A 17,882-nucleotide genomic window follows, 5' to 3' on the forward strand; every position below is an offset into this window, starting at 1 on the left:
CATACTTCCCCATGCTTGGCACACACCTTTAGAAATCGCTGCTTCCTTTGCAAACTTCTGTCCACTCAGGAACAAATATCGTCTTCTGGTGGACAAGTGAAGGAGCTCCTGGTCTTTGGGCTTCTCTCAGCCTTTTCTGCACAGCTCACACAGCTCATGGGCAAGGTCTGCCTTACTCCTGGTAGAGCTCCACTGCCCAGCCTGCAGCTGGCTGGCCACTGTCAGCTTTGGCTAGAGCAGAACAACTTGACAGATGCTTAACTGCTAACAGAGCCAGAGCAGACATTCTGGGAGCTAAGTAGGCATGGAGAAATTTGGAATATGCCTTATTTCTCCCAAATGACTTGTCTACCACCTCCCTATTCCCTTATTCCCAGAGACTACAGGGCTGCTGATAAATGGCCAAAACCCTTCCAAGAACTCCACCATGCTGAAAGAAAATCATGTTGCTAAGAAGCATGAATGTAGTCAGAGTGAGGGTCAGGAGAGGGGCTCTGTTTTTTACTCATTATCAAGAATATGGTGGGGATTTGCAAGTGCATTTTGTGCCTGGGGTGGCAAGCTCTGTGTCAGCCTCCAGTACACACTGCAATGGCAGATTGCTTGCTGTGAGGGAGTTCTGCAGGCTCATCTCTGTGTTACTTCTGACGCCTTTTATCATCCCACACACACACACTGAGGAGCACCAGTATCTAACTTAATCAAACATCTAGTAAGAGCCTTGGTTCCCTCCCAAAACAGTGAACAGAAGGTGAGTCAGACCCCCTCAAAGGGATATTCACCAAGGAGTTGCTTTCTCTCTTTTTGGTAATAATAGATGCTATGAATTATAAATAACCAGCTCAAGTGCCCAGCTTTGAGATGACTGAAATGGTCAAGCAGGGTGAATTCCACACACAATATAACATATTTAATTCCACACACAACAGATAATATTTGTATATTCATTTTCTTGCTTTGCATAAAAATGTGTATCTATTATAGTGGGGGCATGTGAAAGCACACACACACACACACACACAGACAGAAGAGGAATGGGTCTATTGTGCAAGGCTAAAGCATCTCAAGCCCTCTTCCTCCACACAGTGCTGGCCAAGGCACTCATCAGACATCAAGTGGCTGTGACCACTTTGTACTGAGGTGCAGACTTGGCCATGGAGGCTGGGCTGTTTTACTGATCTGCCTGAAACTAGCTCAGGGCCTATTACAGAGACTGTAGCATTCTTATTTGAACTATTTTCTTTCTTCTTATGTCTTGGTTTTGTGATTAATCAAATTATTTGGCTATTATCTCAATCCTTCAACATTAAACAATTCATTTTTAGCGTTAGGCTTTTATGATCAGTAGAAAGCTCTTCATCAGAGCTGCCAGCAATGCTCCTTTTATTTAAGGCTCACGAAGATTAGTGAAAATGTATATGATCTCAGTTGTGCTAATTTTTGCTCGCTATGGCAGGTACTCCCAACAGCCTGCGAGGGTGAGCAGCTCTGATCCCCTGCACACATCATCATGGACATGCTGACCCATCCCCACAGGCAGGGATGTATTCCCTGCTCCACACCCACTTACCACATGAATGCCATCACCCACTGAGGACCATGGCTGTAGGACTCTAAGTGAATCCAGGATCTGGCCCTGAGGGAACACACATTACTGAGGATAACTCAATAAACAAAAAAAGGAAGCCCGGGCTGGCAACCAAAGCCTGAGATGAGTTGGCACATCTGGTGAACAGAGTGGGAGTAAAAAAGGAATTTAAAAAAATGTTTTAATTGGATTTATTCATATATTCCCATGGAAGCCTGGAAGTGTGGGATGCCACGTAAAAAAAGCATATTGTGCGAGCCCATTTCTTCCAGCTTGAGGCAAGCAGCACTACCAGTATTAACAAATAGAGGGTTCACTCACTGTCACCCAAAATAGCAATAACCAAGCAGCTCAGAGTAGCTTAATACCTCTTCACTGGATTCTTTTAAGTGAAAATTCCAATTCAAATTTCAGCTGTTTCTTACTGGTTTTGGGAGTAATTTGGTAAGGTCATAACCAAGGACAGAGCAGAGATTACATTACCACTGAGTGGAGCTGACAAGCAGACTTGGTCCTGCAAAGGAGAAACCCAGGGTAGGTCAGACCACAAGTTCACATACATGTGCTGCAGCTGAACCCAACTCCTGTTGGTGTGTGAGGTATGCTGTTAGAATCCATTCTGGAGAGATTAAAAAAATAACCCCAAGAAGCCAGTGAAGTTTTGGGGAGAAAAAGCATATTTGCAGCTAATGTGCATGTGGGTACACTCAAGACTTGAGGCATTATCAGGTTTTCAAGTTAAATCTGTGCACTTTGATGTGCCAGTTCATGGTGTTATGTACTGCTGCTGCTGCTGTATTTCCAAGGATGCAGACACTGCCATCCATTGGTATAAGTCCATCACCTCTGTGGAATTTCAGCCTCATTAAAAAGTTTAGAATTTAAAAGATAACGACACAAGACCAGTAAATAGAAAAACATTCTAGTTTCCATTTAGAAATCATCATCATCATCATCATCATCATCATCTAAAAATCATACAAAAAATAGAGAAAAGTCATGAGGCAAAAAGTTTTAGGAGTAAATGGCAGGGTAGTTACAGAGCATGAGCAGAGGCTATGTGGTTATTAGGCTGATCTGAAAAACTGTCAGGTCTTGTAGAAAAAAAGGTTCTGAAGGCAGCAACACCATGTCTGGTAAGTGAGAGGAAAGACAGGACTTTATAATAGACAATGCCAACAACAATTTGTGTCTTTTTGTTTGTGCCAAGGAAAATTCACTTATTTACTTTATTCTCTCCACTGACTTCATACAACAAAGAGAAAACATTTCACTAGTAATTCCTAGGGAAGATTTTTTTCCATCAGGAAAGGTGATGATCAAATATGCAAGTGGAAGCATAAATGGTATCCATGAATTCCCACCCCTTCTGGAAAAGATAAATAGTCTAATGTGTATAAAGGATGCCTTGCAATAAAGTTGTTAAAGCAAAGAGAAAGAAAATTTATTCTCTTTTTGAAAACAACTGGGCCACTGACTCATTGTGTGGGCAAGTCTTAGGACTTCTTTGCCTCTCATTCACTCCAGCAATTCAACTGCATGAAAGCAGAATGGATGGCAGCATGCTCCAATATTCAATATGCTGCAGATGCTGCTGCTAAAAGAAGCATTCCTGGCTAAATAAGCTCACAATGCAAACCCAAGGAAACCAGACATAGCTGCAGGCAGCAGCGCAAACACCAGTGTTTGTGTCTTCTCTTGAAGCCTTTGTGCTGCTGTAGATCTTAATGGTCACTCAAGCTTATAGCTCAAAGTACAGTGGCTGGATTAGATGAAATTTAAAATGGCTTCTGTCCTGTTTTTTAGGTAATCTTTATAATAAATTCAATATATATGTAGGTAAAACAATATGAAACTCTTATTTATTTACTTCACATATAGCCCCAGCATGTTTTGATGCAAACATAGCCAAACGTGCAAACACACTGCAGCCTAGAATGGTCATGAAGTGGTTAAGCAAGAGATAAACCTATTTTTAAAATATTTATATACTAAACCTTATTAATTATTCCCATTGCAAAATAATTCTGCAAGCTGGAATCATTAAAAAGAGTGCATGTGACATATTTTAAAGTAAATCCCTCTTCATGGAAAAATATCCTTTCAAATAATAAATATTCAGTGCACAAAGCTGAGGTACACAGTAGACAGAAATATAGGTTAAAATCTGGCTTTGGGACCTGGTTCAGCACAACGTTTAATTGTATGTAAGTGCTTAGATCCTAATGCAGCAGAGCACTAATGCACACATTTAATTGCCATGATGAATGAGGACCTAAATAGGAATGGGATTACACGTTTTTAGCATTCGTAGTAGTTCTTCCTGTTCAGCAGATGTTTAATGCTTAATGTTTTACTGAGCTGGATCTAGGCTAAATTTATTAACAGAAAGATGTAAAATTTCTCCAGGAAATTTAAAGCATCTTCCTGAGGAAAGTGAAAGCTTTTTATTTTTTAGAAACATTGTAAATCCTGGAGATACTCTGGACTGTGGCTGAAAACCAAACTGTTTTTACTGGGTTTTGATAATGCTTGTGACGCCAGCCTGCATTGGAGCACGTGGAATCACCTCCTCAGTGTCTTACCAGAATGAATGGAGCATCCAGGGAGCGTGCACCAACATCACAAACTTGCATATTCTTCTTCCAGGACCAACTTTCATGAATAACCTCAGTGAGTGAAAGAGAGGACAGGCTATGCACTTATCTTATTAGTTTTCACCAGGCAGGGCAGAATAATTAGAATTGCTCTTGTGCTGTACATGCAGAAGGAAAAATGTAGGCAATGCTTGTGCAGAAAACAATAGAGCACAGACACAATGGTTACTGTATGCAGTTCTGATCAGCCTCTACCAAAAGGGACATAGAGGAAGTAGAGAGGAGGATGAAGGGGTTGATCAGAAGCACAGAATCTCTTATATTTGAAGAAGGAATAAAGAAACCAAGACCCTGTTCCTTTAAATCAGTAGCAGAGATGATAGAGGCAATTTGTGACTGAGGGCAATATAATCACAGCTGGTGTGGGGAAGGTGGCCAGGGAGCAAATTTTGTTCTCTTACCACAAGAGTTCAGAGGCACTCCATGAAACAAAGAGGCAGCAGATTTGAAAACTAACACGGGAAGAAGCTGGTTTCATATTGTGCATAATTACAGCTGTGCAACTCATTGCCATAAATGGCTCAAAGCAACTAGAAAGGGGACTAGAAAAGTTCCAGAGGGAGAGCCTATCGTGATATATGAAATTGAATCCCAAACACAGCCTCTGGCTTGGCAAGTCCTGCAGTAGGTGGGGACAGAAAGTGTGGGTGAGGATAAGAGTGATGCTGCACCAGCCTTTTTTTCTGTACTCTTTCTAGGTGTCTGCTTCTGGCAGTTCTTGAACTTAATAACCCTTTGGTCTGATAGATTATTTCAGGGACTTATATTCTTATGCACCTCTTAAGTGAAAATGGATCCCAACTGCACTCTCCCATTGTGGAACCCTGGGAAACTGCCCCCAGAAATGGCAAGAGGTGGGGTTAATCCCCACAATCTTCTCTCCTTTAATAAAGCTATTCTTAAACAAAGAGCTGATTCCTCAGACAACAATGTCTCCCCACAGGAAAAAAAAAACCCACTACTGTGTGCTCTGTGGCTTCATTGTCTCGACTTAAGATGGAGGAAAAAGGCAACTCATTGCTGGTTTGATGGAAAAGCTGAATTTGCCCAGACCAAGAGCAAGTCAATTGGCATGCTGCAGTCACTAACTATGGTGACTTGAACAGGAAGATGGTGCTGCTGACAGAAGGTCCACGTGTCAGTCCACAGGGGACACAACAGGTCTTCTGCCTACCTTTTCACACACAGTCAGGTCCTAGAAGGACTTTACCATTGTAGATGCTTTCCACTCTTTTTTCTCAGATAAGCCACTATCTGCCTCACTATCTGGAGGTTTTTTCCTTGAATCCAAAGCACAATATTTTGGTGTGCACTGAGGGGCATTTTTTTAAAGTTGCAGCAGCAAGAACAACCCAGCTATTTGCGCCATGTAACCAAGAAACACAGATTTGAAATAGGAAAGCATTATTGTGAAATCAGCAGTTAAACTCTTGCCCAGGTAACATTGCACTAATTTTGGAGGGGAGAGATATGACTTCAAGTTTTAAGTCTAGGAAGAATTGGGATGGGTGAAGCATGATGGTGGAAATTCCTTACTGTAGCATTGATTTATTTGCAAAGTGCACTAACATCTGATCTGGCATCCCCATTCCAGCTTGGTTTCCACCTTCTGCAGCTGCTTCATTACCCCCTCCCCTCAATGAAGAGATGGGTATTTTGTGCTCTCATGCCCTGCTAAAAGACAGGACAAGAGTCATCACAACTGAGCAGATTTTGCCTCTTCGCTTTGCTCATCTCTGCCCCAAAGGAATGTTGCACCAGGAGCTGCTGACATTAAATCTGAGCACATTTTGCTGACTGTTGCAGAGTGCATGGGTGGCTGAAGCAAGCTCATAATTGCAATTTTCAAGAACAAGCTTGCAGGAACCCTTCTTTTCATCAAGAAAGGTGACTGCATATCCAGCATTGGGCTCAAGCACATCACAGGTGATTTACTATAGCAGCACTCAGGGACAATATTTTCAAGAGCATGGAGAATGAGACTTTCCACTTTCACAGGAACTGAGCAGGAGGGGAGGCAGGTCCCTGGGCATTTTGCCCCCTGAAAGCCCAAGGCTTTGTCCTTGCCTAAACCATGTTCTCTGGCAGTGCAGTGACAGAAGGGTCTCCAGCACATCAATTTCTGACCCTGATACTGTCACATGTCCCACCCCCACTGCTGGGAACACCCTCTTTTCCCCAAGACCAGTGCATGTGTAGTTCTGCCTGTGCTGCTGTGAGAAAACCCATTTAAATCCCCTGAATGAATAGCACAGGAACTCACTGCAAAGACAGCAGTTGTTCATTACATTAACAGGGCTTGGTAACAGAAAAGAAAGATGATGAAACATATTTTGATGGATTTCTGTGTCTCTATCTGTGAAGGCAGCAACAAAACTTTTCCGTGCTGTGGGGCTTGTACTCTTTGGGCTGTGACATTCCCAAATGATGCCACTTGTAATAGGGAAGAAGGGCCCTAACTTTGCTGGTGGGCCTGAAGGGAAAGCTGTGTTTCAGGCAGTATTATGGCAGGCAACCCAGCTTGAGGAACACATGGTAAGGCTCTCAAGCTCATGACACTGTGTTTAACACCCTGCATTCTTTCCCAGCTTTTCCCTTCACTTTAACAGGAGATATTTGCTGTCCAAATTTCTTCACTGAAGAGAGGCATAACAGATGAGAAAATGCTGTAGTGGTCTTGAGCTGAAATAAAGCACAAATGGCTTAGAAACCAATTAAAAAATGGCAAAGAGGGACCTCCCTCCTCTGTTTCAAATCAGCGCACGCCAGCAGTGGAGTGAAAAAACAGCAATCTGAGGGTCAGCAGGAGAGAAAGAGGAAACCCTTCCTACCCACAGATCTGGGGGTGCTAAGGAATCAGCTTATTAGTATTCCTCCATGGACACACGTCATCGAGCAGATAGGCACTGCAGGGCTGGGGGGCTGCTGTGATCACGAGCTCTGGAGGAGCCTGGCACGAGTGTGCAAGTGGGAGCAAGGATGGAGCATGCATCAGCTCCTGGCTCAAAAGCAGCTTTCAGGGGATGGAGAATCTGCCTGAGTCAGGCACAAGCTGCACAGCTACCAGGAGAAGCAAACAGAGAGCAAAACTTGCTGGAAGGCAGAATTTTGAAGATTTTAGGCTGCAATTTTAGCAGTGCCTTCTGGTCAACAGGGCAAGCCTACCTCCACTTCAGCCCTGGATGGCAACATTTATAAGCATGGCATGGGAAGGGGAAGGTCACTGAAAAGTCTGTGCTGCACTGTGGTATTGGTACTGGAGGTACCATGGTGGCAGGGAGCTTCTCCCTGTGAGACATCCACATGTCCCTGTTGGCACTTGGACATCTCTCCCTGTGTGTCTGTGGTTACATCCCTCCCCTGCTGACTTGCCATGAGGCCATGGGCAGGCTCCATGACTTCCCTAGGCCCTGAAGAGGTTCCCAGCTGAGTTTAGCATGCCCACTGCCATCCACCAGCAGATATTGTGCCTTAGTTATGGGTTGGGTGTTGGATTATCACAACAAAGGTCTTCAGGCAGAGAGACTTATGTGTAGCTTTTGGCCTTTGGCTCTCAAAGGCATGGGATCTAAATCCCAGAAGAGAAGGTAGCTGCCTTCTGCAGGACTGCTTTTCTGGTTGGTGATAGCAGTAAATAGGCCTGTAAGGTCTCCAGCCCAGTAGGTGCAGTATTTTTTACCACAGAAGGTCAGGGAGGCATTAAAATTGACAAATGTTTTTCCTTTTCAAAGCATTCACTTAACACCAACACAACGCACACACCCAGACACTTTGCAACAACACACCTCCTCCAGACACATTAGAAGGAATACACAAAGGGAATATGCACAAGTATGCATCCCAGCCTGACTTTGAACTCTTCATTCTCCCATAGTACTACAAGTGGTGTTAGGTGTCACACAGACACAAGAAATTCATGCGGAGACTTCCATATGTGACCACACCACCAATTTTTACTTGTTTGGGTTTCATAAGGTCCAATAAAAGCATAAAAAGCAAATCTCTGAGTAAAATACTCCAATAAAACCTACAATTTTTTGCCCCCAAAGGGAAGTAGGAGGCAGGCAGTGGTTCCTGCAAATGTCTTTCCTCCCATGCTTATAGATGCCTTGATGCTAAGAGCTCTTCAGTGGCTCATGCAATACCTGCTCTGACTCCATATGGTTTTTCTTCATCATCTGTATCATTCTCTCCCAGATGATGGCCAGAAGCACTGAACTTGCCTTTGCCAGCAATGGTCTGCTGTTCTGCTCTTGGGCAAAGCAGTTCTGGAAGGATCATTTTTAACCAGCTGTTACTCTGTCCTTAAGACTGGGCACGGGACATTCCTGTCAGTTTGTTACTGGCACATCTTTTCCTGGCCCAGCTGTCTGCCCCCAGCTCCTTGTTCTTGTCCTTGTCTGATTGCTTCAAACTCATTTCCCATGAAGGCAATAAATGCTTCTCTTTGCACTTACATTAATGTTAGCATGACATTGTCAAAATTGTGCATTCCACATCCAAGATGCCTTTCAAGAAGTATGGACAAATGGCCTATTGAAGCCTGACCAGCCCTGCTCACTACTTGTCCTGATGACATGAGAAGCTTTAATTCTGGCTGGTGTGACCTGGCACCCGTGGCCCCATCACTCCTCCTAGCTGGGCAGTACCCATAGGGGCTGCCTTGGTACCATCATTGTGCTACCCAGACTCCAAAAGCCATCTGGAGATGGATCTCCATCACTTCCATTTTTTCCATCCACTAAAATCACTAGCTGGATTTCATGAAGAACACAAGCCTGATGTTTTTCATGCCTGCCTGTCACCCAGCACTGCTATTCCAAGGTGGGAGGATGACTGAGCTGGAAGTAAGGGGGCAGTCATACAGGTGGTGGGCAGGCCCAGCAGGGATGCCCAGGCAGGCCGAGGCTGCTCCACACTGCTATGCCTCATCCATATTTTGTGTGTCTCTCCTTTGAGTGACTTCCACATTCCAGTCAAGCTGGGTTGCTGTTGGCCCATACACTTTGCTGTAATTTTTTCCTCTTTCCAGCACACACGGCTTGGGCAAAACTCTTGAACATTTTGTTTTTAAGTATTTACTTCCTCATAAGCAGCCAGCATGGCACCCAGTCAGATTCCCAAAATAGCCCAGTGAGGATTTAACTAAACTGCCTTCAAGTGTTGCCCAGTTGTTTCATTGTGAAGAAGTCTTGAATTCTACACTGGGCCCTCCAAACCAATGAGAGACAGTGCAAGACTGACTTTTTTTGCCAGCCTCGTACTCTGCCCCTGCTCTGGATGTGGAACAGGGCTGCCTAATTCTCCTTTTCCAGCTGCCTGCTGCTGCTGCCTTTTTTCCACTTGCACTCTGAGATCATCTCTAGCTATACTGTCTCCAAGATATTTTGCCATCTTCCCTCACCGCAGACAATGGAAGAGGGAAATGAAGCAATTCACGGTGATTCCCTCCAGAAGTCACCCTAAGCAGAGGAAAGGGGCACAGGCACAGGGGTCTGCAGGAGAAGCCTGGGAAATCCTGTCCCCATCCAAACAAAGGGGCCTGAGAAGAATGGGGGTTTCATTCCCTGAGCAGAGGTCAGACAACCAGACTTGGTGCAGCTGACCCTGGTCAGTTTGGCCCTAGGTCTGTGCTGGCTGTAACACACTCTGGGGGTACAGCTGTAATGGTGCAGGGCACTGGCACAGTCTTTGACCCACCTGGCCTTTGGCAGGGCAGTGTCCTGACACTGGCTCAGGCTCCTGCAGCTCTAGCAGCCACAGCCCTTCTTGGGCTTCAGCTCACTTAGCCAAGCCCCATTCCACCAGGACTGGCAGTGCCAATCAAACCCAGGTTAAAGGAGAGCTGTAAGAGACTGCAAACCTGCATTCAGCTACAGCTGAGCTGTAAACCCACTCCTGCTGATGCTCATGGAGGGAAGTTGGGCCATGGGAACAGTTCTGAGAGGTCAATCTCCAAAGCCAGTGTTTAAAAAGAACTTTGCTACGTGAAAGTTTACACATGCCTGCATGCTATTGAAATGATGTTAACCAGCTGTGTTTCTACATGCAAATAATGGATATATGTTTTCTGTGCCTGTGCATGTACGCACCTGCAGTCACAGGCACTAGACTGGGTGAGGGGCATTAGATTAAGATGACTGCAATAAATGTAAGAAGCAGATTCGATAATGACCCCAAATATGGATCCAAATGTTCCTTCTTCTGCCACTAATTGATCTAATGGATTTCATATTTGTTACCAGGCAGTGGTTTGTACTGTTTCTTTTTGTTTGCTGCTTTAGAAAAAATAAGAGCTACTAGAACATAACCCGTACCATATTTGCAGATGTAATTGCTGTGACATGCTCCCCGCCCCCAAAGCAATTGCCAGTAGTGGGTTACTAATAGTTTGGAGCAGTTGCTCTGTAATTTATGATGGCAAACACTGAGGCAGAAATCCTCAGTCACTATACACACAAATACAATGATATATATGCATATTAATCTATTTTAAGAGCAACATATTCTAGATCCTCAGTCAAGTGCACAGTGCTGTCAGAAGGGAAGCATAATTTGCTTTTATTCAGGTGAGGGAAAACTGAGACAACAGATTGGCATCTGAGGTGGGAGTAGATCTGCCATGTCATTGTTGCATGAAGCTACTGTGGGGTCTGCTCCCTCTTTGGAGGCACATTCTTGCCTTCCCTGGCAGTGCTGTGCTTCATCTCTGTCCACCCACACGCTCTCCCCAAGCACTTTGCTGTCTCCAATATTTGTATTCCTTGTTTTCTTCTCCCCTTGGTCCCACCCCAGTTTCAGTGACTCTGCAGCACTTCCCACTTGAGGGAGAGATTTGATTGAATCTCTTTTTTGAGTTTGCAAGGCACAGCAGGAAAGCTAATGAAACAGCTGCCTGTGCCACAGTAGTTCTGGCCACTTCAATAAAAAATAAAAAGAGGGAAAAAACAATGAAGAATTGCATGTTCTTCATCTCTCAAACTGGCACCTTTCAGGAGTGTTAAATGATCTTAATAAGTAAATAAAATGCAGGCTACTTACCAGAGAAATCAGAACGGCATCTTTTGCAGCTGTTCCTGTCTCTTGAGGAAAAAAAGATATAATTAGGAAGGTTTGAGGGGTTTTTTCATTAAAAAATCCACTTAATTTGGAATTACTCTGGTCTGCTAAGTAAGTTTGTGTCTAGATGAACTTCAAAACACATTTTCTGTACTGGATAGAAGAAAATTTCAGAAGGAGCCTCCCTGGTTTATTGGATGGGTGTGTATTGGGTCAGGTTTAAAAACATTTTAGCGTAGCTGATGGACCATGACCTTTTAGTATCAGTTAAATCCAGATTTATTTTTTTAAGAGGTATGCTATGGAAAGGTGCTGGCAGCCAAGTTAGAGAAGTCTGCCACGGTATTTTCACAGAATCATTCCAAGGTATTCTATTGTTCACGCCAAGCAATAAAACCTTTGGTTTTGTGTGCATTTCTGTGCACACCGCTGTGCTCTCAGCACAGGCAAAATATCTCAAAAAGGTGCTATTTTACAGAGAAAACTAGGTTTTAAAAACTTTTCAGCATTAGGATATTGAACAAGAAAAAAGGATGGGTTTACATGTGTTGTACATATAAGACGAGAGAACAGGCATGTACTCAAATATTGTTTTAATTATTTTTCACTTGTAGTCCTCCATATGTTTGCACTGCAGTCGGTGAGCAATAGAAGAGCTCTCCTGTGGTTAATTTTACACCTGTAAAGTCCCCTGGATACAAACCAAGATTGCGTGGCCAAGTGCATAAAGTATCCTGCTTATCTGGCCCATGAATTCATATGCTCCAGGGGGTTGGAGAAGATGGGGAGAATATGAGGAATTTATTATTTTCAGTCTTTAGCAGATTTTCATTACTTTTACCCTTTCTATCTCCAACACCTGAGGAAATAAATCTCCACAGCTTCAGGTTTTCAATGCAAACACGGGAAGAAGTCCCCACAATGTCTGCGCTCCTTGCAGGCAGCAGGGGAGGAAGCCAGGGCTCTCTGCAAGGGCTCCCCCACCCCTTGGATGGGTGCGTGTAAGGGATTGCCCAGCAGAGCCGGCTCCCAGCACAGCCCGCCTGAGGGACCACAGGGACACATCTGATTTTTGTTCAGCCCTGCCGCATTCCTCCCACGCTGCTCCTACTGATCTGCCATTTACCGTCATGGCTACAAAAGCCGTGGAGGTGCTTACATTTTTTCCCTACCATCGCACTGGCTGGATGGAGACTCCTGGTGTTCCAGGCAGAGCCTTGCAGAAAGCGTCAGAGTGACCTTGTGCCAGGCACAGAGCCTGTGCTTTGCTGCCCCTCTGCAGCAAAGGCTGCTCCTGCTTGTCACCCACGAGATCTGGCTGCTCTCTGTGGCCCTCACCTTCTACCACAGGCTCACACCTCTGCTGCAGCCACCACTCATTACCGAAATTAATAGAAATAATTAGTGCTTCACAACCACGCAGAGTTAATGAGGCTGGGAGCGTGACACTAAGGTAACAACAGCAGAGTTTACAGGCATCGTTGGTGTTCTTTGGGAGTCCTGACCTATATCTGGATATAAAGGATCCTAAACGTTCCTTTGCAAATATGTTAATTAAAACACTTTTCTTCAAAAGGCCTATTTTAAAATGACATACAATTCAAATATTTGTCTTATGACACACACAGATAGTAGGGCTCACAGTCTCACAGGAAATATATGAATGTAGGAAGGAAAAAGAAAAAAAAACATAGAGAGAATAATTCCCTTCTATGGCACATCAGAATAAAGATTGTGGAGATGGGCTGAAGTGTGAAATGTTTTTAACTGCAGAAAAGGTTGGGATCAGTTTTTCTTTTTAGTGAAAGGGATGACTAGCATACAAAAATGAAATGTAGTCTAACATTTGCATTGTTTTCGAAATCGAGGCCTGGAGGTATTTTATTTTCACTTTCATAATTTTTTTGCTCCTTAAGAAAGATCTCTTACATGATTTATTTGAGGCTATATCTTTCTACACAGTCCTTTGCAGTATATTTCAGTTACATTCACAATGCACTTCAGAAGAAGAAATCACATACAAAAAGCAATGCCTTTTGCAGACATAAAAAACATTTTTTTTTTTTTGCTGAACAATTCTTTTTTTGTGCATTTTTTAGAAGGCCTACTAAAGCTCAACTAAAATATATGGTCTCAGTGTAATAACCCAAGACATTCCAGTCACCAACAAATGTTCTTGCTTTTATTGAAAAAAACCCCAAAAACCAAACACAAAAAGCCAAACTCAGTGTCTCCATGGAGTCAGACTCTGCTATTGTTGTTCCATTTCTGATGCAAGTCAGAAGATACCAGACAATACAGATTACTGAGTCACCACTTGCTAAGCTGTATTTTCTTAAACAACAGCTCTCCCAGCTGATTCTTCCAAGTTAGCAGAAAGAATGTAAGAATAAAAAAAAGTGATTGGTGTTCAAAAAATCAAATGCTTTTATGTAGCCAGGTATGCTGTGGAGCTGGGAGAGAAGGGAATCAGATGGACATTTCAGTGGGGAACTGCTCCAGCTGGGGCTGATTTGGATGGGTTCATTCTGTGACAAAGTGGCGACAGAAGGGTCGCTCAGGGCTGCAGGGTGTGGCAGAAAAGGGGCAGTCAGAGTGAGGAGGGTAAAGGAAATATCTGCAGTCTAGCAGATATAGAATATTTAATCCTAACATAAGAATAAGCAGGGCTTCAGCAGTTAACAGGCACATTGGGCTGGGAAATTGATTCAGGACAAGGGGTTCAGCAGCAAGTCTGCTTCTTTCAGCACTTTTTCTTTAAATATCCTAGAATTCATCAAACAGAAGATAGATTACCTTTTATAATATAAGCCTCCTGAGGGGATGCTGCTAAAAGGCTGTCAGCAAAAAGGAAAAAAAAAAGTGTTCAAAGTGTGCATGTAGGGTTAGGGACTCCACATTTCAACTCATCTGCAGCTGGAGATGAGATGCATTTGCATTTGCTCCTCTGGCTGAAGACATAATATCCATTACAAAAGCTATTTCAAAATGGTTCTAGCCTAATTTCTTTTATTCACACATAACCCTTAAAATTTAAAATTATATATTAAAAGTACATTTACAGTCAAAAATTTTATATAGCTACATTGCGAACAATTTTGTCTATGCCTAGTAGGATCTGCAGAGAGAATACTTTCAGTTTCAATTGTGTTTGTGTCAGACCTTCAAATAAAGACCAGAATATACTTAATTATCTGTAATGCTGATGGGTTTTCTACTCAGAAACCCCTTTACACAAAGCATTGTGTATAGAAACAGAAATAAAATGACCCCTGGCCCAGAGAGCTTACTTGTCATGGTTTCAGCATCACTCTACTCTGCAAATCAGTGGCTTTTGTTAATGATCACTGTCATTTTCCTGACATTGAATTGAATAGACTTTCTTTGGAGAAATTAAGACAGACAGTAGAAAGCATGTTGTTAGGTCCCTCTGTCACAGGGATCTAAGAACATGGTCACAATAGCAACCAGTGAATCCCCACTGCTTTTAAAATGCAGAAATATAATCTTCAATACTTTGGATTATGGAGATGTTTCTACTCCGTCTTGGCACTTTGGCTCACATTCCCTCAGCAGAGATTTGAGACAGCCTCAGGCATTGTCACTCCTCTTGGTATTCCAGCTTCACATAAGTCAGAAGAAGAGCATTTGTGCAGGCACCTCAGCCACTGTTGTTCCGAGTCCCAGGTGCTTGTGCAAGCTCCCATGCCAAATTACTGACTGGAGCGTGTTACTCCATTTGGACGAGGTCAGCAACCCCAAGGATGAGGGAATATCTCAATCTGCAAAGCTTTTCTGAGTGCCCACAACTTCCATTTCCTACATTCATTCCTTGTGATCATTTGATGAGTTACTGCATTTTTAAAAAAAATATCTGCATGGTTTTTCAACTGTGTTTACATATGTTAATCTTTCCTACCTTGAGGAATCATAAATAGGATGGGAGTTACACATCCAGATGCTTGCAGAATTGGGCCATAGACTCAAATGTAATAAACTCAAAGCCAAGCAGAAGTTTGACTAGATCTGCTTTCAGACTAAGCAAGACTAGGTATTACTCACAGTTTCTGAGAAAAGACTTTCTTAGGACAAGTGCATATTTAAAATGAACTTCAGAAAAGCCAGAAAATAAAAAAATTCAATGCTTGGGATGTGGTAAGGGTCTTTTTTCCCTTTTAAAAAGAATATGCCATCTCTGCTATCTTGTTACAGTACAAGTATCTTTTACTGTTTTTACAGTTGCAAGAGACAAAGAAAAATTACATTCAAAACCAAGTTCTCCATGGAAAACTACCTCACTGGCTTAATGGAGAAAAGCAAAATTTTTTACAAATATTTTGTTTTAATCTCTGCTACCAATGAATCTGAAAGAGTAGCTCTGTAAAACTACATTCTTAAAAAAAAGGGTGGACAAAAATGCTCAACTAGCACCTCCATGAGACTACACAGCAGAAAAATATTCCTCATTTATAATCCAAATACATTCAAGGATGGAAAAAATGCTGCATGGAAAACTATCTTAATGGAATTTAAGTGTTCTGCAATATGTGGAAAACAAACATGTTTTAATAAATTGCTGCTTTCAGTGGCTAAATTTATTTTCAAGAAGGTCATAACCATAAACTAGAATACTAATTCTTCCTTCAGAGCAGTGGCAAAAGGGGAACAGAAAATAGAACACTGAAGTGTTATCTTTGACCTCTTAGATGAACTGGCAGAAGGCTGCTGGGGTTTTTTTGTTGTTGTCTTGTGGCATCTGTTTTGGTTTGGGTTTTTTTTAAAGATTTCTTTAAAAAAACCCAAACCGGTATTTTTCTCAGTTTTTTAGTCTAGAGGTAATGAATTGTCTGGGAAAATATTTAAACAAAACCAATCACGTCAGCAATGCATTTCCATTAATTTCTTCAGTGTTAATTTCTTCCTTCTTTTGACAACTGGGGAAAAATAGGTGCCTACCTACTTCATTTTCATGTCCAAGCACCCGACTGCTCTGTTCACTACTGTCCTATAGGCATTAAAATAAGCGTAGCAGTGTGCAAGTCAGGAATGTAAAATATGAATTTACTCTCTGCCCCCACTCTCATCAGTGTCAACTTAAACAGCTTTCCCTTTCCTTCTGAAATTTCCTGCCTGTGGAGCTAGTAAGGGAAAGGAATTATCTTGTGGGTAAGAAACCTAAGGCAATCCCTTTTAGAACATTTTTTGCCAAACCTGAGTGAAGATTGATGTTCTGGGCAAAAAGAACAAAAGTAGGATGCAATACAAAAACCTCTGTCAAAATCCAGCTCACTTAGATCCTTTCCTTACAGACTCTTAAACAATAATCTGCAAATCTCCTTATTTGGGCTGGTTTGTTATTCTGCCGTGGAAATTTTCCTGTATCTAATGAGACACTCAGTGATATTTTTAAATATCTTCTAGCCTACAATATTGTTATACCACCTTCTGAAACTTGACAGTACAGGCAGAAAGATATCCTTCTGGGCTACCTGTGGTGGCTTCACAGAGTTTGGGAATTTCCCCGGCCTCTGGCTGCCTTCTGATGGCTCCCAAATTCTCTTCCTTGATGGTATGCTGGCTTTGGATGGGGCAGAGTTAATTCCCTTCCCAGTAGCTGGTATGGGGCTGTGTTTGAGATTTGTGGTGCAAACAGGGCTGATAATGCAGACGCATTTTCCCTATTGCTGGGAAGCATTTGCACAGTCAAGACCTTTTCTGCTCCTCACCCCAACCCCGCAGTGAAAGGGCTGGGGGTGCACAAGGAGCTGGGAGAGGACACAGCCAGGAGAGCTGACCCCAATGGACCACAGGAATATCCCACACCACATGGCATCATGTTCAGCCTAGAGAGCTGGGGGAGAAGATGGAAGGAGAGGATGTTCAGAGATGCAGCGTTTGTCTTCCCAAGACACCCTCACAAGTGATGAAGCCCAGCTTTCCTGAGGGTGGCTGAACATCTGCCTGCCCACGGGAAGCAGTGAAGAATTCCTTGTTTTGCTTCACCTATTAAACTGCATTTATCTGAACCCATGAGTTTTCTCCCTTTTACCCTTCAGACTCCCCTCCCCCATCCCACTGGGATGAGTGAACTGCCTGGGGCTCAGTTGCCAGCTGGGGTTAAACCAAGGCAATGGGGCCTACAAAGCAGACACCACCTTTGATAGCTCACAATACCAGATTAAATGCCAAAGAATTTACTAAGAAAATATGATGCCGAACCTCGTGTTCCATCACTCCCACATCTTATTACTCTTACAAAACTGTATATGAACAGTTGCCACATGTGTTAAAGATTTACAGATGATGTTAAAAGCAACTAAAAAAAAGTAACATCTCACTGAAAAAACAATCCCTACTCAAGTTAGATAATTTTAAAATGGGAAGACTTAGCTTAAATGGATAAAGCAGAGGTAGAAGTGAAACTTCAAATTTCCAGTGAGAGCACCAATCAAATTCTCAGAATGGCATCACTGTGTCAGAATATTTAGTGCCCCTATCAGTCAGGGAGGTTTTTCCGTTTCTCAGAAAAACTTTTGGGTGTCGGTAGGTGGTGCTATAGCTCTTCAATCCACCCGAGG

Source organism: Agelaius phoeniceus, chromosome 2 (assembly GCF_051311805.1).
Source record: "Agelaius phoeniceus isolate bAgePho1 chromosome 2, bAgePho1.hap1, whole genome shotgun sequence".
NCBI classification, from domain to species: domain Eukaryota; kingdom Metazoa; phylum Chordata; class Aves; order Passeriformes; family Icteridae; genus Agelaius; species Agelaius phoeniceus.